Below are 17,399 nucleotides of genomic sequence, written 5' to 3'. Positions count from 1 at the left end.
ATCTGTCTTGTATGAAACTTGTATGAAAAGCATACAGGAGTGAAAGCACATATAAGATCCCTTGAAAAATTATATAATGAAACTTGTATGTTTTATATACTTACTAAAAAAATATATGAAAGTAATGAGAAAGTGGCCACTTTCATGAGTAAATCATATATGTTTTTACTATTTCTTTTCCATATGGGATATACCTGTGCAAATACACATATCGGGGGGGGGGGGGGGGGGGGGGGGGGGGGGGGGGGGGGGGGACTGAAAGAAGAGAGAAACAAACAAAGAAACAAAAAAGAAAGGAAAAGAGAAAATAAATATTTACTCACAGATTTAGAAAAAAAGATAAACTACAAGAGTGAACTGTTGTGCTTTACACTCACTCCATATTTACCTGAGGACATCTTAGAAGCAGCTCCCCCCCCCCCCCCCCCCCCCCCCCTCAACAGTTGGGACAGATCATTTGGCAAATAAAAAAAGCAACGGGGACCAAACATTTAGAAACAGATCCTCATTTGGACGGGCTTTATGTTTGCTCGTTGTTTGCTAAAGAGACTTTTCTGCAGCATTTCTCTCCCGACTTCTTTGTAGCACCTTTCACTGTCACACATTTGATCTTTACAGCAGGGCTGTGCCATATCATATACCATACTATAGAATTTTGACATAGTAGCTATATAATGTTACTCCTACTTTATAGATCTCCATCACCCGATCCTCCGAAAACCTCTTGGAGTTGGCAGCACTCGACTGAGCCATTTTGTGCAGAAGAAGATTAAAATGATGCTTTAAACTCCAGATGTTATCTGAGCTCAGATCCTAAAGCCAGACCTCTGCATCTTCATTCTTGTGGAAAAGCAGAGCAGATGTTGTTTTCAGGAGGATGCTGCTATAATGGCTTTAGTTCCTTGCAGGTAATTATGACGACAGCGGAAGCAGCAGGAACAACAAACAGCCCAAACTAACAGACAAACTATTAATGAAAGTCCAACCCAATCTCCTCCATCCCCGTATCCTCCACTATTTGCATCTTCATCTGTGAAACCTGCAGAGCAGAAACAGTGTGTGGACAAAGTTAGCCGGTATGCAGACATGTTTGCTTTTGTTACAGGAGTTTGAAACACATCTGCAGCTCATTCAGAGGCTTTGGGGCCGTACACACTTCATTTTAAATCAGTACAGCCGATCTCACAGCTGCTGGATGTTTCTTTGAATCATAAGAACATTAAGACAAACAAGATGATCATGAAAATCATATTAATGATTGATTTGGCCTACGTTTGATGCTGAACTGCAGTAGCTCCTGACATTGTGCTTTTATTTCGTCTGGGTTAGTTTGCAGCACTGCTGCACAGTTTACATTAAAGTGCACTTTTGCAGAGCAGACGACCCCCTGCACGACTGATGGGGTGAACCAAGGCCCTGCATCAGACAAAGAAGCATTATTTCAACTGTGAGTCATGCAAAGCAGCTCTAGTAGAGTCCTGTAAATGAACAGACTGGATCCCTGTAACGTACCACCTCAGTGACCAGTGGAAACATTCAAATGTTCAGGTAGTAATCCTAACTGACTTGGGGTTTCTTTTTTTTTTTTTTTTTTTTTTTTTAAATGACATCAGAAACAGCAGTATGCGACATTACGTGATGGCAGAGCTTCAGTTCATCCTTTGTCATTTTTTTTTTTTTTTTTTTTTTTTTTAATAAATAGGACAGGGGGAATGAATGAGAGAAAGAGGGGGAGAGAAAGAAAGAAAACCAAAGGGGAGAAGAGACGGTGAGAAGGGGGGGGAAGAGAGAGAGAAAAAAAAAAAAAAGAACTCCTGGGTCACCTGTATGGAGAAAAAAAACAAAACAAAAAAAAAAAAAACAAACAGAGGAGACAGCAAACAACAAAGAGCAACATAATAATAGAGAAAACAAAGCACCATCACAATAAACTAGCTAGCCATAGATATCAATATTTACTAAATAATAAACGATATTGTGCAGCACGCAAGATAGACAGCGCACAGTGTGCTTTGAGGTAGCAGCCAAGAAAGCTTTAGTCCGCGTCTGTGAATACCCATGTGTGCATACCTGTGTGGATCAGCATGCTTGCATTCCAAAGGTTTCTCCATGTAATGATCTGCTAGGGAGTGTGGGGGGGCCACAGCCCCGTCCTCCAGGGTGTGAAGCGGGTATGGAGGAGATCAAAACTCCAGATATCCAGAGGCCCCCAGAACACAAGAGACCATGGAAGACCAACAGAGGGGCAGCCGCGCCACTATTCCAGTAAGAGCTGAGGAGAGTCCCAGATGAGGGCTCGCCCAGCAGCCGCGGAGCAGAAGTCAGGGGGAGTTGCAGTGACGCGCCCGTGAGCTCCGCCGGCCCCCAGCTGCGCCTGAGTGACCGAGCCCCAGGCCGAGAGGCCGGGGGCACCCCACCTCCAAAGGGGGCCCGAGCGAGCCCCAGGCCCCAGGCCCCAGGCCCCAGGCCCCAGGCCCCGACAAGCGGCCGCCAAGGAGTGAGCCGGTGTGTACCCGGACGCCCACCCCCAGACACAAAGAACCACCAACACACCGACACCTGAGGGAGTCCGCCACCGGCAGGGGAAGTGGTGGTGGGTGGAGATAGGCCTCCAAACCTTGGAGGGCCTGAGGTGTCCCCAGAGAGGTGGCGTCTGATACCCAACCTGACATATAGACACAGACATACAGGCACACACAGACACAAACATCCATTCCCACCCTCATGCTCTCATATGCACTCACTCCACACTCAACCAACGTGGAGACAGACATAAAGAGACGCTGTACACACAATCACACTCCCCAAGCGTACTCTACAAACCGGGTCTAGGTACCCTTGCCCCTGGAGGGGGGAATTGCACCCAGACCCAGGTGGTGTTACCCTTTTCCCTGCGGTGGGGAGAGGCAGACCACCCCGACTCCGCAGCAGCAGGGAGGCCCCACACCCCAGACCGCAGTCGGACGGCCAACTCCTCCTACTAGCCCTCCCGCTCCAGCAGGCCGCAGAGAATGGGGGTGGGAGAAGACTCCAAACCTCCCTCCACCCGCTCATTGTAGTGTTGATGCATATGTGTTCTAAGGTGCAATTAAAACCCAGGAGGGCATGGAGCTACCTGCCATGGAGCAGCAGGTAAGCGCATAGTCCCTCCTGCTAGCCCTCAATGACTAAGTGTATTTAAAATTGAGAGGTGGGCAACGACGTCAGGGGTGAGGTATACACCCTGATGGTAAATTGGACTCCGTGATTGTGCCCACCCCCAAGATCCTATATGTATGTGTAATGAGAGTGTGAATAATGTGAATGTCTAAGTTGTGGGATAAAATTGAGGCAGAGGCAGCCAGAAGGGGACGGGGGGGGGGGGGGGGGGTAGCCTCCTCTGCACCCTGGTGACATACCCCCACTCCAAGGCCCTGCATGTGTGGGTGGTTGTGGAGGAGCGGGAAGAGGGAGGCAGCTGGAGATGGGGAGGGAAGGAAGGGAGGGGCAGGTAACCCCTCCCTGGGGCCAGCTCCCCCGCTGACCCCAGTAGGCACTCCCACCCTCCGCGACCCGCCAGGGAAGGGGGGCCCAGGCCCATCAGACCGGGGCCCAGTGCAGTAGCGCCCTCCGGCTCCACAGAGCCCTGGACAGTCCACCCAACCCCACCACAGAGAAAACTGCACCCACCCCACCATCCACACATCTTCCAGACTACATAAGACGGTAAACGCCCAGGCTGAGATCTTCCTCCACCTCTCCTGTATCTCCCCCTCCCGCAGAGAGTTCCTGAAGAGAAGAAAGCTCCTGCAAGATGTGACCATCCCCCCCACCAGATGAAGAGCCCCCCAGGCGGCTCGACGCACCGGCGGCACCCTGCTCCAGGGCCGGGCCCCCATGCACCCACCCGCCCACAACCCCGGCAACACACCAACCAGGACCCAAGCCCCCGAGGCCCGGCCCGGGCCCCAGCCCAGAGACGGAGCGCCCCCAGAACCTCACGCCCATCCCGGACCCACCCAGGGGCAGCCAGGTTGCCAGGTCAGTAACCCACGTCCGTCAGCACAGACCCTCCCCTAGCCCCGCTGCACGCAGCCGCGAGGAAACAGTCACCTGAGAGCCAACAGAGCCCCCAACCGGACGTGACCGCTACCCCGGGTTGAGCCCCCCAAGGAAGATGCCTCCGGGGAACCCCCCGACGCCCTAAGCCTGTCCCTACCCCCTCACCAATCACAACAGTGAAGGCGGGACCAAACTATGACCCCCCACCCCTACTAGGTGATGGAGCTGATAAAAGGGGCCCAGAGCAATTGATCTAATGTGGTGGCAGAGGCTGTGTCAAGACTAATGTAATCTAATAGATAATTTCTATATTGGTTAGAATTAAGATTATTTTTATTTTTCCAGTTCATGAGGACTGTTTTCTTGGCTATGCATAGGGCAGTGAAGATCATATGGGCTATATTCTTTTCTGAAGTGACATTATCTAAGCTGCCCAGTAGACACACTAAGGGGGAAGTTGGAATGTTACATTTCAGACACTTTGATAAGTCTTCACATATCTCGCGCCAAAACTTTTGCACTGGTGGACAGAACCAAAGAGCGTGGATGTAATTGTCTGGTGTATTGCCTTGACAGTGTGAGCAGTTGTTGGAAGATGTAAAGCCCATCTTGAACATCCGATGACCTGTATAGTGCACTCTATGAAGTATTTTGTATTGTATTAATTGCAGACTGGGATTTTTAATTAATTTGAAAGTTTTTAAGCAAATCTGAGACCAGAAGTTTTGGTCTAGGTTGACTGATAAATCTGCTTCCCACTTTGCAGTAGGAAGGGATATTGATTCATCTAATTTAGAAAGTGTTCTGTATATTTTAGATAATAATTTGGGGGATTTAAGAGTAAAAAAATGTGCCGCACTTAGTGGTGTTTGTAATTCAACTTGACTGAGGTTAAATTTCTTTTTACTATGGATTTAATTTGTTGATATTCTAAAAACCTTGTCTTGTTGATCCCATATTGTTCAACTAGTCTGTCAAATGGAATAAATTCTGTTCCCTCTAATATATGTTCTAAGTATTTAATTCCTTTACAACTCCATTCTGGGAAATTAATCATATTATTGTTTTGTAATATGTCAGGGTTATTCCAGATAGGTGTACGTTTGCATGGGATTAATGAAGACTCCGTTATTTTTAGAAACTCCCACCATGCTGTTAGAGAAAAGCTGATGTTGATACTTTTAAAGCATTCATGTCTTTTGATGTTTGAGCTAATAAATGGTAGGTCTGAAATCTCTAGATCCTTGCATAGTGCCTGTTCAACATCTAGCCAGGGCTCAACTAAGAAGGTATGTTTTAACCATTCTGAGATGAACTGAAGCCTGTTGGCTAAGAAGTATTGGTGAAAATTAGGCAGATCTAATCCTCCTCTATCCTTGGTTCTTTGTAGCGTTTTTAAGCTAATACGCGGGGGTTTATCTTTCCAAAGGAATTTGGAAATATATGAATCCAGAGATCTGAACCAATCTTGTGATGGTTTGTTAGGGATCATCAAAAATAAGTAATTTATTTTTGGCAAGATCATCATTTTTATAGTGGCGACCATGAGTGATATGGGTAAAGATTTCCATCTAGTCAGATCGCCTTCTACTTTCTTTAGAAGTGGGATGTGACTTGGGGTTTCTGCCAGTGTGTTACAAGTGAAGCAGCTTGCCTGGTCTACACACTGGGACTCGTTTCTTTAAATCACCATTAATACAGTTTCAGCTGCTGACACATTCACTAGTGGGTAGTAATTAAAGCATGCTGCACCACTCATGAGTGCTATCATTCAGCACTCTCATTCATTTGTCTTAAAGCTGGTAATTAAACTCCCTGATGCCTCACTCTGTCTCACTCTTTTCTGTGTGTGAGAGAAAGAAGATGCAGCTGTGTTTCTAACAGCTGCTCTGGAGGAAGCCCTGCAACTCTAGAATCTCACCTGAGTCTGTGCCTGTGAGCTTGATGGAGTGCCTGAACTCCTTGATGACTCTCTCACCACAGATGCTGTGGTTGGCTGTAATCTTACATTCATATCTTCCTGTATCGCTGATGCTGATGTTCCTCACAATCACAGAAACGTCTCGCTCCTTCATGGATGAGCGTCTCAGCTCCACTCGGCATTTGAAGGACTCGTGCTGATAGTTCTCATCTGAGTGATGGCTTTGGAAGAACACAGAGCCGTCTGACTCGAGCTCGGGTCTGCTCCACTCTAATGCTGTGATATCTGCATCTGTGGGTCCCCGACACTGAAGAGTGACGTCTTGTTCAGACCTCACTTTGACATCTGTGTGGTCTAAAGTGAGACTTCACTCAAATGTGTGCTCAGATGAAATGATCAGAAGAGTTTCGTGATGAGAACTTAGAGTCAGATCAATATTGCTGCAGTTTATTACTCAAGACTATAAATTTCTATAATTCCATAACTATGAGTGTAAGATTATTATATTATCTTATGCCACGTTGTACCCCTAATTAAAGATTGTGAAATTATTATGTAGTTTTAGTTTGCATTATTCTCCAGACTTAGAAGAAGGTGATAACTATTTGATTTATCAGACTGATTTGTATTACATCAGACTGCTGATTTATGGTGAATGAATGATATTGTTTTATGATGCATGATACTGCTGAGTTATAAGAAATACTGTTTTCAGAGAATCAAGGCCTTATTTGTCTGATTAGAAAAGAACAGAACATACTGCACAGGAAGCCGAGGTCATAACTCAGGCTCACTGAGAGAGAAAGAATGTGGATGTTTAGCTTGGAGGGGCTGAAGCTATAAGAATGTGAGAAACGCTCAGACACTTGGAGATCAGGCGGACACCCTCCCGCGCTCATCTCCCCATCCGGATGGTTTATGGTCAAAGTGTTTTATGGAATAAAGAGATTGTTGTTTGAGCATTTATACACCGAGTGCTGTTCTTCCTTCAGCCCAAAGATCAAAGAACTGGAATATTTAACATGAGAAAATCAAGAGGATTTTTTGCATTTTCTGTATATTTTGCAGTAACAGCAGTAGTAGGATGATCCAAACTCACCCGAGGCCTCACTGTGAGCTTGATGAAGCACTGAACGATCTCTCTGTGCTGTTTTTGTTCCTGAACACAATCCGACACTTGTTTGTGCCGTTATCGCTGATGATGACGTTCTTCAGAATCAAAGTGAGGTCTCCATCCTTCAACTCCACTCGGTCTCCAAAGGACTCAGGCTGCTGTCTTTGAAACAAGTTACGATAGAACAGAGGATCCAGGCCACGTCTGCTCCACTGCAGCAGGGTGATGGCTGCAGCTCTGGGACACGGACAGCGAAAGGTGGCCTCTTGTCTGGGCGTCGCTTTGATTTCTGTGTGAGTCATGGACACACACACACCATCAGTGGCTCTGATGCCAATAGACCTGTGTCTGTTTCTGATTGGTCAGAATCGTAAACATGGGAACACTGCCTCTTTCATGTGAACACACTCTTACCTATTGATTGAAAAAGTCTGGGGTAATTTATCAAGTTGAAAAGCACCTTCATGTGACCTCTCATCAGTAGGAGTAACGCAGCTCAGACAGGTAGGTGGGGTGAGAAAATAGAAGGATTTAAAAATAAATACAAGAACTTGGAAATGTTTTCACTGCCCACATGTTTCTATATCAGCACTGCCAGTGAATTTTGTCCCCCCTTTCCTTTAGTCTGTGTGTTGTGGCGTCTCCCCGTGCTTTCTTTTCCTTTTCTCCCTCCTTTTACCACCAATACACCAGCAGATGGCCGCGCCTCCCTGAGCTTGGACCTGCTGGAGGTTTCCTCCTGTTACAAGGGAGTTTTTCCTTCGCACTAAGTGCTTGTTCACAGGGAGCCGTGATTGTTAGCATTTCCTCTGTATTAATGTAAACTATTTCAGTCGAGTACAAAATGCTTTGAGGTCACTGTTCTTGTGATTTGGTGCTAAAAAGATGGAGCAGAACTGAAAGTTTGGGGGACTTTGGTGTGTTAGCCTCGTATGTTGACAAAGGGATAAAATTGCATTTTTTGAAACACACTGTTCTTTACAATCACTGCTCATATTTTTTATAATTTCCTTGTTTGCACATGTTATTAATAATCTGGTATCACAGATGTTTGATGTAGACTAAAGCTCGTCTGCGTCATCATCACCTGACTGCCAGCAGGTGTCAGGCTGACTGTGAACTGCCCGTCTCAAATATACAGTGTGTCATGTTTCGGCTGTGTACAGGCAAGAGAAGGACCCAAACGCAAAACTCACCACGCAGGAATAAAACTCAAAAAGCTGCTTTATTGCAGAATGGCACAAAAATATAACAAAACTAAACTGGGGCATGGATAAACTGACACACAGGGAAACACAGCCATGAGGGAGACTACGACACTGACAAAGAGAAACACAGGGCTTAAATACACTGAGGGATAACGAGGGAATGAGACACAGAAGGAGAGCACAGCTGGGAGTAATCAGGCTGGACGAGACAAGGGAAGCAAAACTAGAAACACTCACATGAGACATGGACCTTCAAAATAAAACAGGAAACACACTGAACTCTAAACATGCAAACTTAACAGCAACTGAGAAGACAGAACATAGGGACCAGAAACATGGTATAAAGAGGTCACAGTAGACACAACATTGAACACAGGGAAGCCATATTACAAAGCCAAAGAACTAAACCTATGATAACCATAACTGAAATCTAGGGAAACAGGAAACAGTACAACAAAGGACTCAAAACATAATCCATAATATAAAAACACGAGATCTCTTCAAAATAAAACAGGAAACACGAGAGGCAGACATGACAACATAAGACAACAGACATGAAACACACGAAGGGCAAGGGAGACTTCACAGGGGTTGAAAACACAAGGGGGAGCTAATAAGCAAACGAACATAGGAAACCTAATAAGCTTAAACATACACTATAAACATCAAAAGAACTAAAACTCAAAACACTGGGTCATAAGACCCAGGATCGTGACACAGTGGCTTGCAAAAATATTCGGCCCCCATGAACTTTTCCACATTTTGTCACATTACAGTCACAAACATGAATCAATGTTAGTGGAATTCCACGTGAAAGACCAACACAAAGTGGTGCACACGTGAGAAGTGGAACGAAAATCATACATGATTCCAAACATTTTGTACAAATAAATAACTGCAAAGTGGGGTGTGTGTAATTATTCAGCCCCTGAGTCAATACTTTGTAGAACCAGCTTTTGCTGCAGTTCCAGCTGCCAGTCTTTTAGGGTCTGTCTCTACCAGCTTTGCACATCTACAGACTGAAATCTTTGCACATTCTTCTTTGCAAAACAGCTCCAGCTCAGGCAGATTAGATCAGGGGCGTCAAACTCAATCGCACAGGGGGCCAAAACTCAAGGCACACTTTAGGTCGTGGGCCAAACAAGATAAACATTTATTGAACACACTAAAACAATGTTTTTTTAAACATAAATATGAATAAAAACAGACAGGAATAATATTCCAGATTAAATAAACTTTAAATATTTTGCTCTTCATAAAAATATATCCTGTCAAAATTATGCAAGTTAGAAATATGAACATGCTGCCAAAACCCCCAGAAAAAGCAAAAAAAGCACACACAAGGGCAGTTTCATGTCGGTTACACTTTAACATACGTTTTCAAAAATGTCTTTCCCTGTCGTTGTCCCGTGCATCGATTTAATGTTCAGTATTTCCTCTCCACGGATGAAGATGGCCAGCTGTGCAATGTCCATCATGTCTGTACTTTCATCCACAGCAAGCAATAAAGTTTTTGCTTCTTTCACACAACTGTGTTCTTAAATCAGTGGCCATCTCACAAACCCGATCAGCAATTGTATTTCTGCTCAGGCCCACATTTGCAAAAATCTGCGTTTTGTTTGGACACAAGACGTCGCACAGCTTCATCATGCAGCTCTTCAGAGTGGTATCGGGCTGATTTGGCTCCTCTGCTACAATAAAACTTGCTCTCACAACAGCTTCACTTTGTGATTTTGCTCTGGTGATGTTACACCCTGAAAAGGGGCTGAAAAGGGGATAAGTCAATGACGACGCTCAGACACGATGCTTCTCCTTCAGCAGCTTCATTGCTTCGTGGCCAGAGCTCCCCCTTCCGGCAACGGCAGGCATAACTAATCAATCGTGATCACTAAATCACATGGATTATTCCCCAGGCTCAACAAGTAGATCACAGATTGAATGTTACACAGGTTGTAGTCGCATTAAGGATTATTATCCGGTTGAACATAGTCATGAACTCTTTTAACTATTTTAGCCTGTGTTACATTACATCTCTTTGATGGGACTTCGTTTACCCTTGTTTATACATTTACATATTTGAAATAAATTGAATAATATATTGGGTAACTTTTAACCACAACTTTTTACTCCATTATGAACTTCAACAAATAATCAATCTATCACAGTGACAAACGTCTGCTGAAATGTCAGATTCTTCTTTAGCTCTTCTACTTTCTGTAGTTTCTGCTCTGCATTTAGGTTTTTCAGGTTATCCTGACGTTTTGTCTCGAAGTGCCGTCTTAAATTAAATTCCTTAATTACAGCCACATTAGCTCCACTAATAAGATACATGGGTTTACCAGCATGTCTGTAAACATATATTCAGTCTCCCACTGGCGCTGAAAGGCTCTGCTTTCAGAATCAACTTTTCTCTCCACCATTGTGGGCGGCTAGCTTCAATAACAGAAGTTTGACTTGATTGATGCGGGAATGTTCCCAGTTAGCCTGGGTGCTTCAGCACCCCCCAAAATGAATCAAAGCACCCCCAAAGATTTCTTACTTTTTTGACAATATTTGCTGTTTGTGTGACACACTACTAAAAATATAAAAAGCATACAGACTTGGTTGAGACGTAACACTTTAACAGCAAAAGTATAGATAACCTCCCCCCCCTCCTAAAGTGGTTTGTTCCAGCTCTCCCCTGCTCTGGCTTTAGCGCCCTTTCTGCCAGAGGATGGTGGCTGAGACGCAGCAGAGCGGAGGTGTAAGTGCCTGGCTTAAAACAGGACATATTGGCTGCATTTAACCTTCAGTTACTCTTTATATAGTTAGGTAGGAGTCAGGCCATGTTTCTTTTAGCTGAAAAACATTACACCAGGTAACCTGCAGTGTTGAAAGCGTGTTTTCCCACGATGTTTGCTACCCTACAATCCGTCCTACTCTGTAGTAAAATCAGCGACATTTGACCGTCCTGTTGCTCCCATTGAAATGTATACAGACTATTTAAAATCTAAAACTTATAATTGTCCGTAGCCTGCTGTTGTTACCACTGTCCTGTTTTAAATGGATGCTAACTAGCTAACTGACTGAATGCCCATTAACCTTATAACTCCTGGTGTGTGTGTGTGTGTGTGTGTGTGTGTGTGTTTGTGTACAGAGAGACAGCCAGGTTCATAATGGATATAAGGAAGTTTTTTCAAAAAAAGGAGCCACATTCAGGAAAAAGTGTAAGATCAAATGATCCGTGAATCAAGAATAATGTTGGATCAGTGTTTCAATGTTTATATCTTTTATTAGATGTTCGTGTGGTTTGGTTATTTGCCTTTTGGTTGAAAGTAGACTGAGAGAGGACTTTTTGTTAGTGATCTTAATAGTATTTTTTCATATTAATTTAATTTTTCATCTGATTGAATACAATCTATTTGTGTATGATTGTCAGTCGAAAGAGGGAGAGAGGAAAGAGGGGAACGTGAGGAGAAAGTACAAGGTCAGGAAGAACCAGGTAAGAAAACAGACAGGGAGCAGTGACAGGCACAACAGAAACTGTTAAACTGACAAAGAGAAAAAACCTGATTTTACTCACAATATCTGGAAGTTGTGTTCTCCCTATATTAAAGCTGCTAAACAGAATCTGCAAAACAAACTGGGTTGAAACATTTTGACCCTCTTTAACAACATTCCAACATAACATTATCATTGATTGGGGAGATTAAAATTAATGATATATTTTTATGTGGTTCAGCCACAACTCTACTAAAACCTCAGCCAGTAATAGGTCGGCCAACTTTTGGACCGTCCAGTTGTCTGTACGACTGCCGCAGTACGTGCATCACATTTGCACACTATCAGAGCCAAACAGCCCTGGTGGAGTGAGGAGCTGTAAAGAGAAGCAGATGCTCTGTTTATATTCTACAAATGTTTTAAGCTTGTTTCAAAGATTCTGTACTGCACCTTTAAATGTTTTCCAGAAGCACACACTTATCAGTGTTTTTCACACTTTTTACAGTGTGGACCACCTGATAAAAATGTCAAGCTCTCCCAAGCACCACTATGAAAGCATGAAACTCATAAATCTAAAAACACAAAATTAGTATCTGCAGTAAAGATTTTTTCATGCATTGTATACATTCTACCACAGGCAAAGTTGCCTCCATTTTTATATTCGTTTTTTAAATATTTTGTAATAATTTATTTGTAATAATTTATTTATTTATTAATGTAATTATATTTTTTATGTATCTGTATTATATTATACAAACACATTAAAAGTGAATCTCTGTCCAAAATATGCACTCAGTTTACTTCTTACTCACTATGAGCATCATTCATTATTCTCCTCCAGTAATTAAGGTTAGGATATGTATTTTTTTTTATTCCAATCCATTCTTCTTTGGCAGCATTTAAATAACCTTGATCAGAATTGATGGTTTTGTTACAGACTTTTCAAAAAAGTGTTTTGCTTTTCTTTCACAAATGTGGGATTAAATTGTTAAAATGTACAAAACAGTGATGTCATGTTTTGTGACGAGGACCCAGGCACAGAGAGACTTGATGGATTTAATAATCTTTTGATTTAATAAAGAAATTTGCAGACTTGCACAGAGATGGTAAAATTATGATGACTGATAAAGGAGGCGAAGACAACATGAGGACAGGGAGGATGCAGGGACAGAGACGGGGAAGAAGTCTCATTGTGACGAGTAAAGTGTATCTTGGCTGGCTGGGCAGCTCTCTGGGTGCTCAGCCCCCCAAAGCTCTGATCCTAGAATCGCTCCTGCAAAAATTTTACATTTTCTGTAAATTCTGTGAATCTCGGGCAGCTCGACTTGCGTGAAGTGTTTCAAGCTGGGCGTCGTGTACCTGGAGTCGAGTGTTTTAATTGAAACGATACATTTTTAGACATAAGTTGTAACGGCCGCCGTTTTCTTTGTGAGTATTTATTACACGGCGTGCTGCAGGGACAAGCCTGTTCTAACGTTTGAGTCTAAGCTTTAGTTTTTGCTTCTCATCCGTAAACACTCTGCATCTTTCATGTGATTCAGTTTATTTTGAAAAGTCTCAACAGGCTTTATGGCTTTATTGTGAAAGGTTTATGTGGAAAATAAACAAGCGGACAGTCGATGGTTTTACCATCGTTGTTGCTAACGACAACGCATAAAAACAGGCGCTTGTCCGTCCGTAGTGTGGTTATATTAAATATAAGAGAAAGAGAGAACTTTAAGAAATGAATATAGCCGCTACAGTGACCATCAAAACATGAAAAAATATTGCTGTAAACAGTTTATTTTGTGACACCACGAAACAAACGATAGCGTAAAATGAAACGATAGATGTTTTTGTATCGTCATCCGACACATATCGTTATATCGAACAGCCCTAATCAATACAGTTTTCAAAAAATGCTTCTCTGTGCAGAATCGTTTTAAAAACATAAACAGCTGTGGGATGCTGCTTGTCCGTGATTTGGACATCATATTTTCTTGTTTGGCTTGGAAGGAAGTTGGTTTGGAAACATATCTGGCGATGCTTCATCTTCTGCTTTGCAACTGTGTGGGATTTAAAAACCTGTCCATGATGCTGGCAGTGTCCAAGCATGTTTTTGTTTTTTAAGTTCATATCTCCCCTGCAACGGCTCTGAAAACATGTGTTCTAACAGCAGCAGTACTGAGCTCAGTCTCAGAGAGATGCAGATGCAGTTTGCATGTAACTACATGCAGCCTTCCTCTTTCTCTCGCACCTCTCTCCCTCCTTCTTGTGGAGCAGGTCTCTCTCTCTCTGGTACACAACTGCACGCACACACGCGCACACACACAACAGAAGAAAGGAGAACTGGAAAGCCGAAGACTTGTTGACTAGATTCCCAAGCAGTGACGCGGTGGATATTCATCATCATTTGCCCTCCTGTCCACCTTTGATAGTTTACACTCATTCTCTTGTGCCCTTATTTGCCTTTACACCACATAAAGGGGGGGGGGGGGGGGGGGGGATTAATTTGATGCTACAAGTGCCTAAAGCAGGTGCCCGAGAGGATCACATATGGAGAATGATGTATGGCCACATCTGCGCATCTGGTTTAGTAGCAGCCTTGGATGAATAGACTGTTGTGTTGCTTTAAGAGGCCCCATGGGCAGATTAGCTCTTCTAGTCCAAGACAAAGCTCAGATTATAGAGGCAGTGCCATTTCACATCCTCTGAACACCCACAGTCCCGCACAACTCCTACAGATTAAGCTGTGATGAAGCTCCACTGTGATGATGATGATGCTCCCGTGCGCACATTTTATTACTAACAGTCATGGAGGTCATGCTGAGCAGGGAGGGGATGATACGGATCAATAGCACTGTAGTGTAACATGGGTAAAAAAAGCCATCAGGGGAGATCAGGTAGAGAACATGAAGGTCCAGTCACACTGAATGGATTCATTTTTACCAACAAGTGCTTTAAAGAGAGCTCCTGCTTGGCACAAACACCTGTGTGCCTTCAGAGACTCAACTTCCATCAAATATTTGTTTTTTAATTAAGGCACAAGTGCACAGGCAGCAGTCTGTGTTCAGAAAACCCAAAACATTTGATTCAAATTTAGAACAAAAACACCACAGTGGGAGGGAAACAGAGAAACTGGCTTCTTTTTTCCACTATAACTGTGTTTACAGGCCGTTCCAGTCTTTATCTGTCTCACACACTCGACCAAATAACAAACACAAAATAAAAAAAGAACATCTCACATAAATAAATACAGAAATAATCCAAAAGTAGCTATATTAGTAGTGAAACAAACAAGAAAAGCATTTAAAAACCAAACGTGTAAAATCAGTCAGTGCATGATTACATTGCTCCGCCCATCAAAAGTGACCTGTGTGAATATCACCATCTCATTTATAGGACTGATGAATGTTGGTTGGAACATTTGTAGTCCAATCATACTTCACAGACATCTTTAATCCTTCACTGAGTCAGGCTGTTGTTCTCACAAGCCTCAAACTCTCCACCATCATTCCTGTGCTGAAGTAGTCGTGTCCCTCCTGCATGAAGGACGACTGTCCGGTCCCACTCACCTCCATCATTATGAAGAGCTTTGAACAGTTAGTCATGCATCAAATCAAAACTTCCCTCCAACCTGGATCCATGTCAGTCACATACCGCTCAAACCGCTCGACCGATGATGCGATTTCAACTGCCCTCTTATTCAGCCCTCACACATCTGGACACTCATACGTTAGAATGATGTTCACAGACTTCAGCGTTCAACACCATCTTTCCCCAGCAACTCATTCACAAACTGGATCTGCTGGGCATCAGCACCTCGCTGTGTCACTGGCTGCTGGATGTCCTGAGAGGAAGACAGCAGACAGGTCGGCAGCAACACCTCCAGCACAAGAACACTGAACACAGGCTCCCCAAGGATGTGTGTCGAGCCCCTTCTCTTCACTCTGCCTCTCATTTCTTATCATTTTCAGTGTTTTAAAAGGTGAAGTGTTCAAAAGAACAACAGCACCTGATCTCTGCTGAGGTGTTAAAGAGCTCTTATTTAGGATGTGATGATGAGACAGCATACAAACTTACAATTACATGATAATAATACATTTGTAATACACAACATTTGGCTTGTAATTGGTGACATCTGTAACACCACATTTGTGATTGAGACCTTTGAGGTCAACATGGTGACTGAGGACAACGGGTCCTGCAGAGTCAGTAGTTTCTATTCAGCTGTTTTGTTTTCATGTCTTCTCCTCCATCATCAGTTATCAGGAGAGCCGACAGTCAAAGTGCAAGAAGTCAAAGAAACACAGAGATTCTCCTTACAGAGCAGACACAGCACAGATGTTTCCTTCATCGTCCTTCTCACTCAGTTCAGCTTCTTTTCATTTCTGTCACTGACACCAAGTAAAGCCGCCCTCTTCCTCTGAGCACCAGCTTTTCTATTATTACAAAGAAGAAGAAACCATTAAAACACCAAAGCACAAACACACTGTGGAGCCTTTTTGGTTTTCTTAACACACTTTTACAGACACTGAAAGCACAAAGCTGCTCCACAAACACAGGATAAGAAAAAGAAGAAGATTTCTGTCAGGAAGCATATCTGGAAGAATATTCAGGCCCAATCTGAACACACAGACCATAATAAATAAAAGTGGAGAATGATCAGAATCATTCAGAATTTTCAAATAAAATCCAGATTCAGTTTTGGCAGCAGAGCACAGGGATGCCACATGAGACTGAAAATCAAGTCTTCTGTATCTTTGTAAGTCCTGTGACTGTCTGGCAGTCGGTGACCTTCACCTCTGATGAAAAACTGAAATGAGATCTTTTCTCAGCTGATTTTAAAAAAGAAATGTGAGTAATGATCCAATCAATCATTGTTATTGTTGGCCAATACTGTGAAGACCGAACTAGGATTCACGTGAACACTGAGATTCAAAGTATAATTCAATGATTATTGTCATAAATGACAGATATAGTATTTTTCTATTTTGTCTCGTATGTTATTCTGTTTATCTGATTCTATTGTTTCCCCTTGAAATCTCCTCCAGTTTGCGCTGATCCAGGATGTCACAGGTCTTGGACTCAGTCGTGGAGACGATGGTCTGGTAGCGAACACAGATCTTCTCCACGCCCTCCACCTGAAAACACACCTGAGCTCAGTTTGAATCCGTCTCATTTCTGGAAAATAGACTTTTGACACGATTAATAAATAATAAAAGGAGGAAATACATTTATACAAATCATTACAAATATCCATTCATCACTGTAGCTTTGCATCGACTTTAATTCGACCATTTTTATATTATAAATGTCTTATTATAATTATTATTGTGCATTGATGAATATCTGATGGAGTCACTTGTTTCTAATCTGACAGTCATCCACCTTCATGCTCTGCAGAGCAGCCAGGCTCTCCAGAGTGGACGCCATGTCGGCCATCTTCTCCAGACGGCGGCAGAAAGAGTCAAACTTCTCGAAGATGTAGTTCTCACTGAAAACACGCACACACGTGTGTAAAGGTTAGCGTGACGCTGCTGACACGCTCTGACTCAGAGTCAGTTACTGATCACCTGAAGTCAAACTGTCTGTTCTCAGGTTTCCTCTCAGTTTGTCTCTGACGCTGTGGAAGCTTCGCTGATACGCCGCATTC

The sequence above is a fragment of the Astatotilapia calliptera genome, unplaced genomic scaffold, assembly GCF_900246225.1.
Source record: "Astatotilapia calliptera unplaced genomic scaffold, fAstCal1.2 U_scaffold_140, whole genome shotgun sequence".
In the NCBI taxonomy this organism is placed as follows: domain Eukaryota; kingdom Metazoa; phylum Chordata; class Actinopteri; order Cichliformes; family Cichlidae; genus Astatotilapia; species Astatotilapia calliptera.
The sequence above is the reverse complement of the archived record's forward strand: the minus strand, read 5'-3'. Positions refer to the sequence as shown.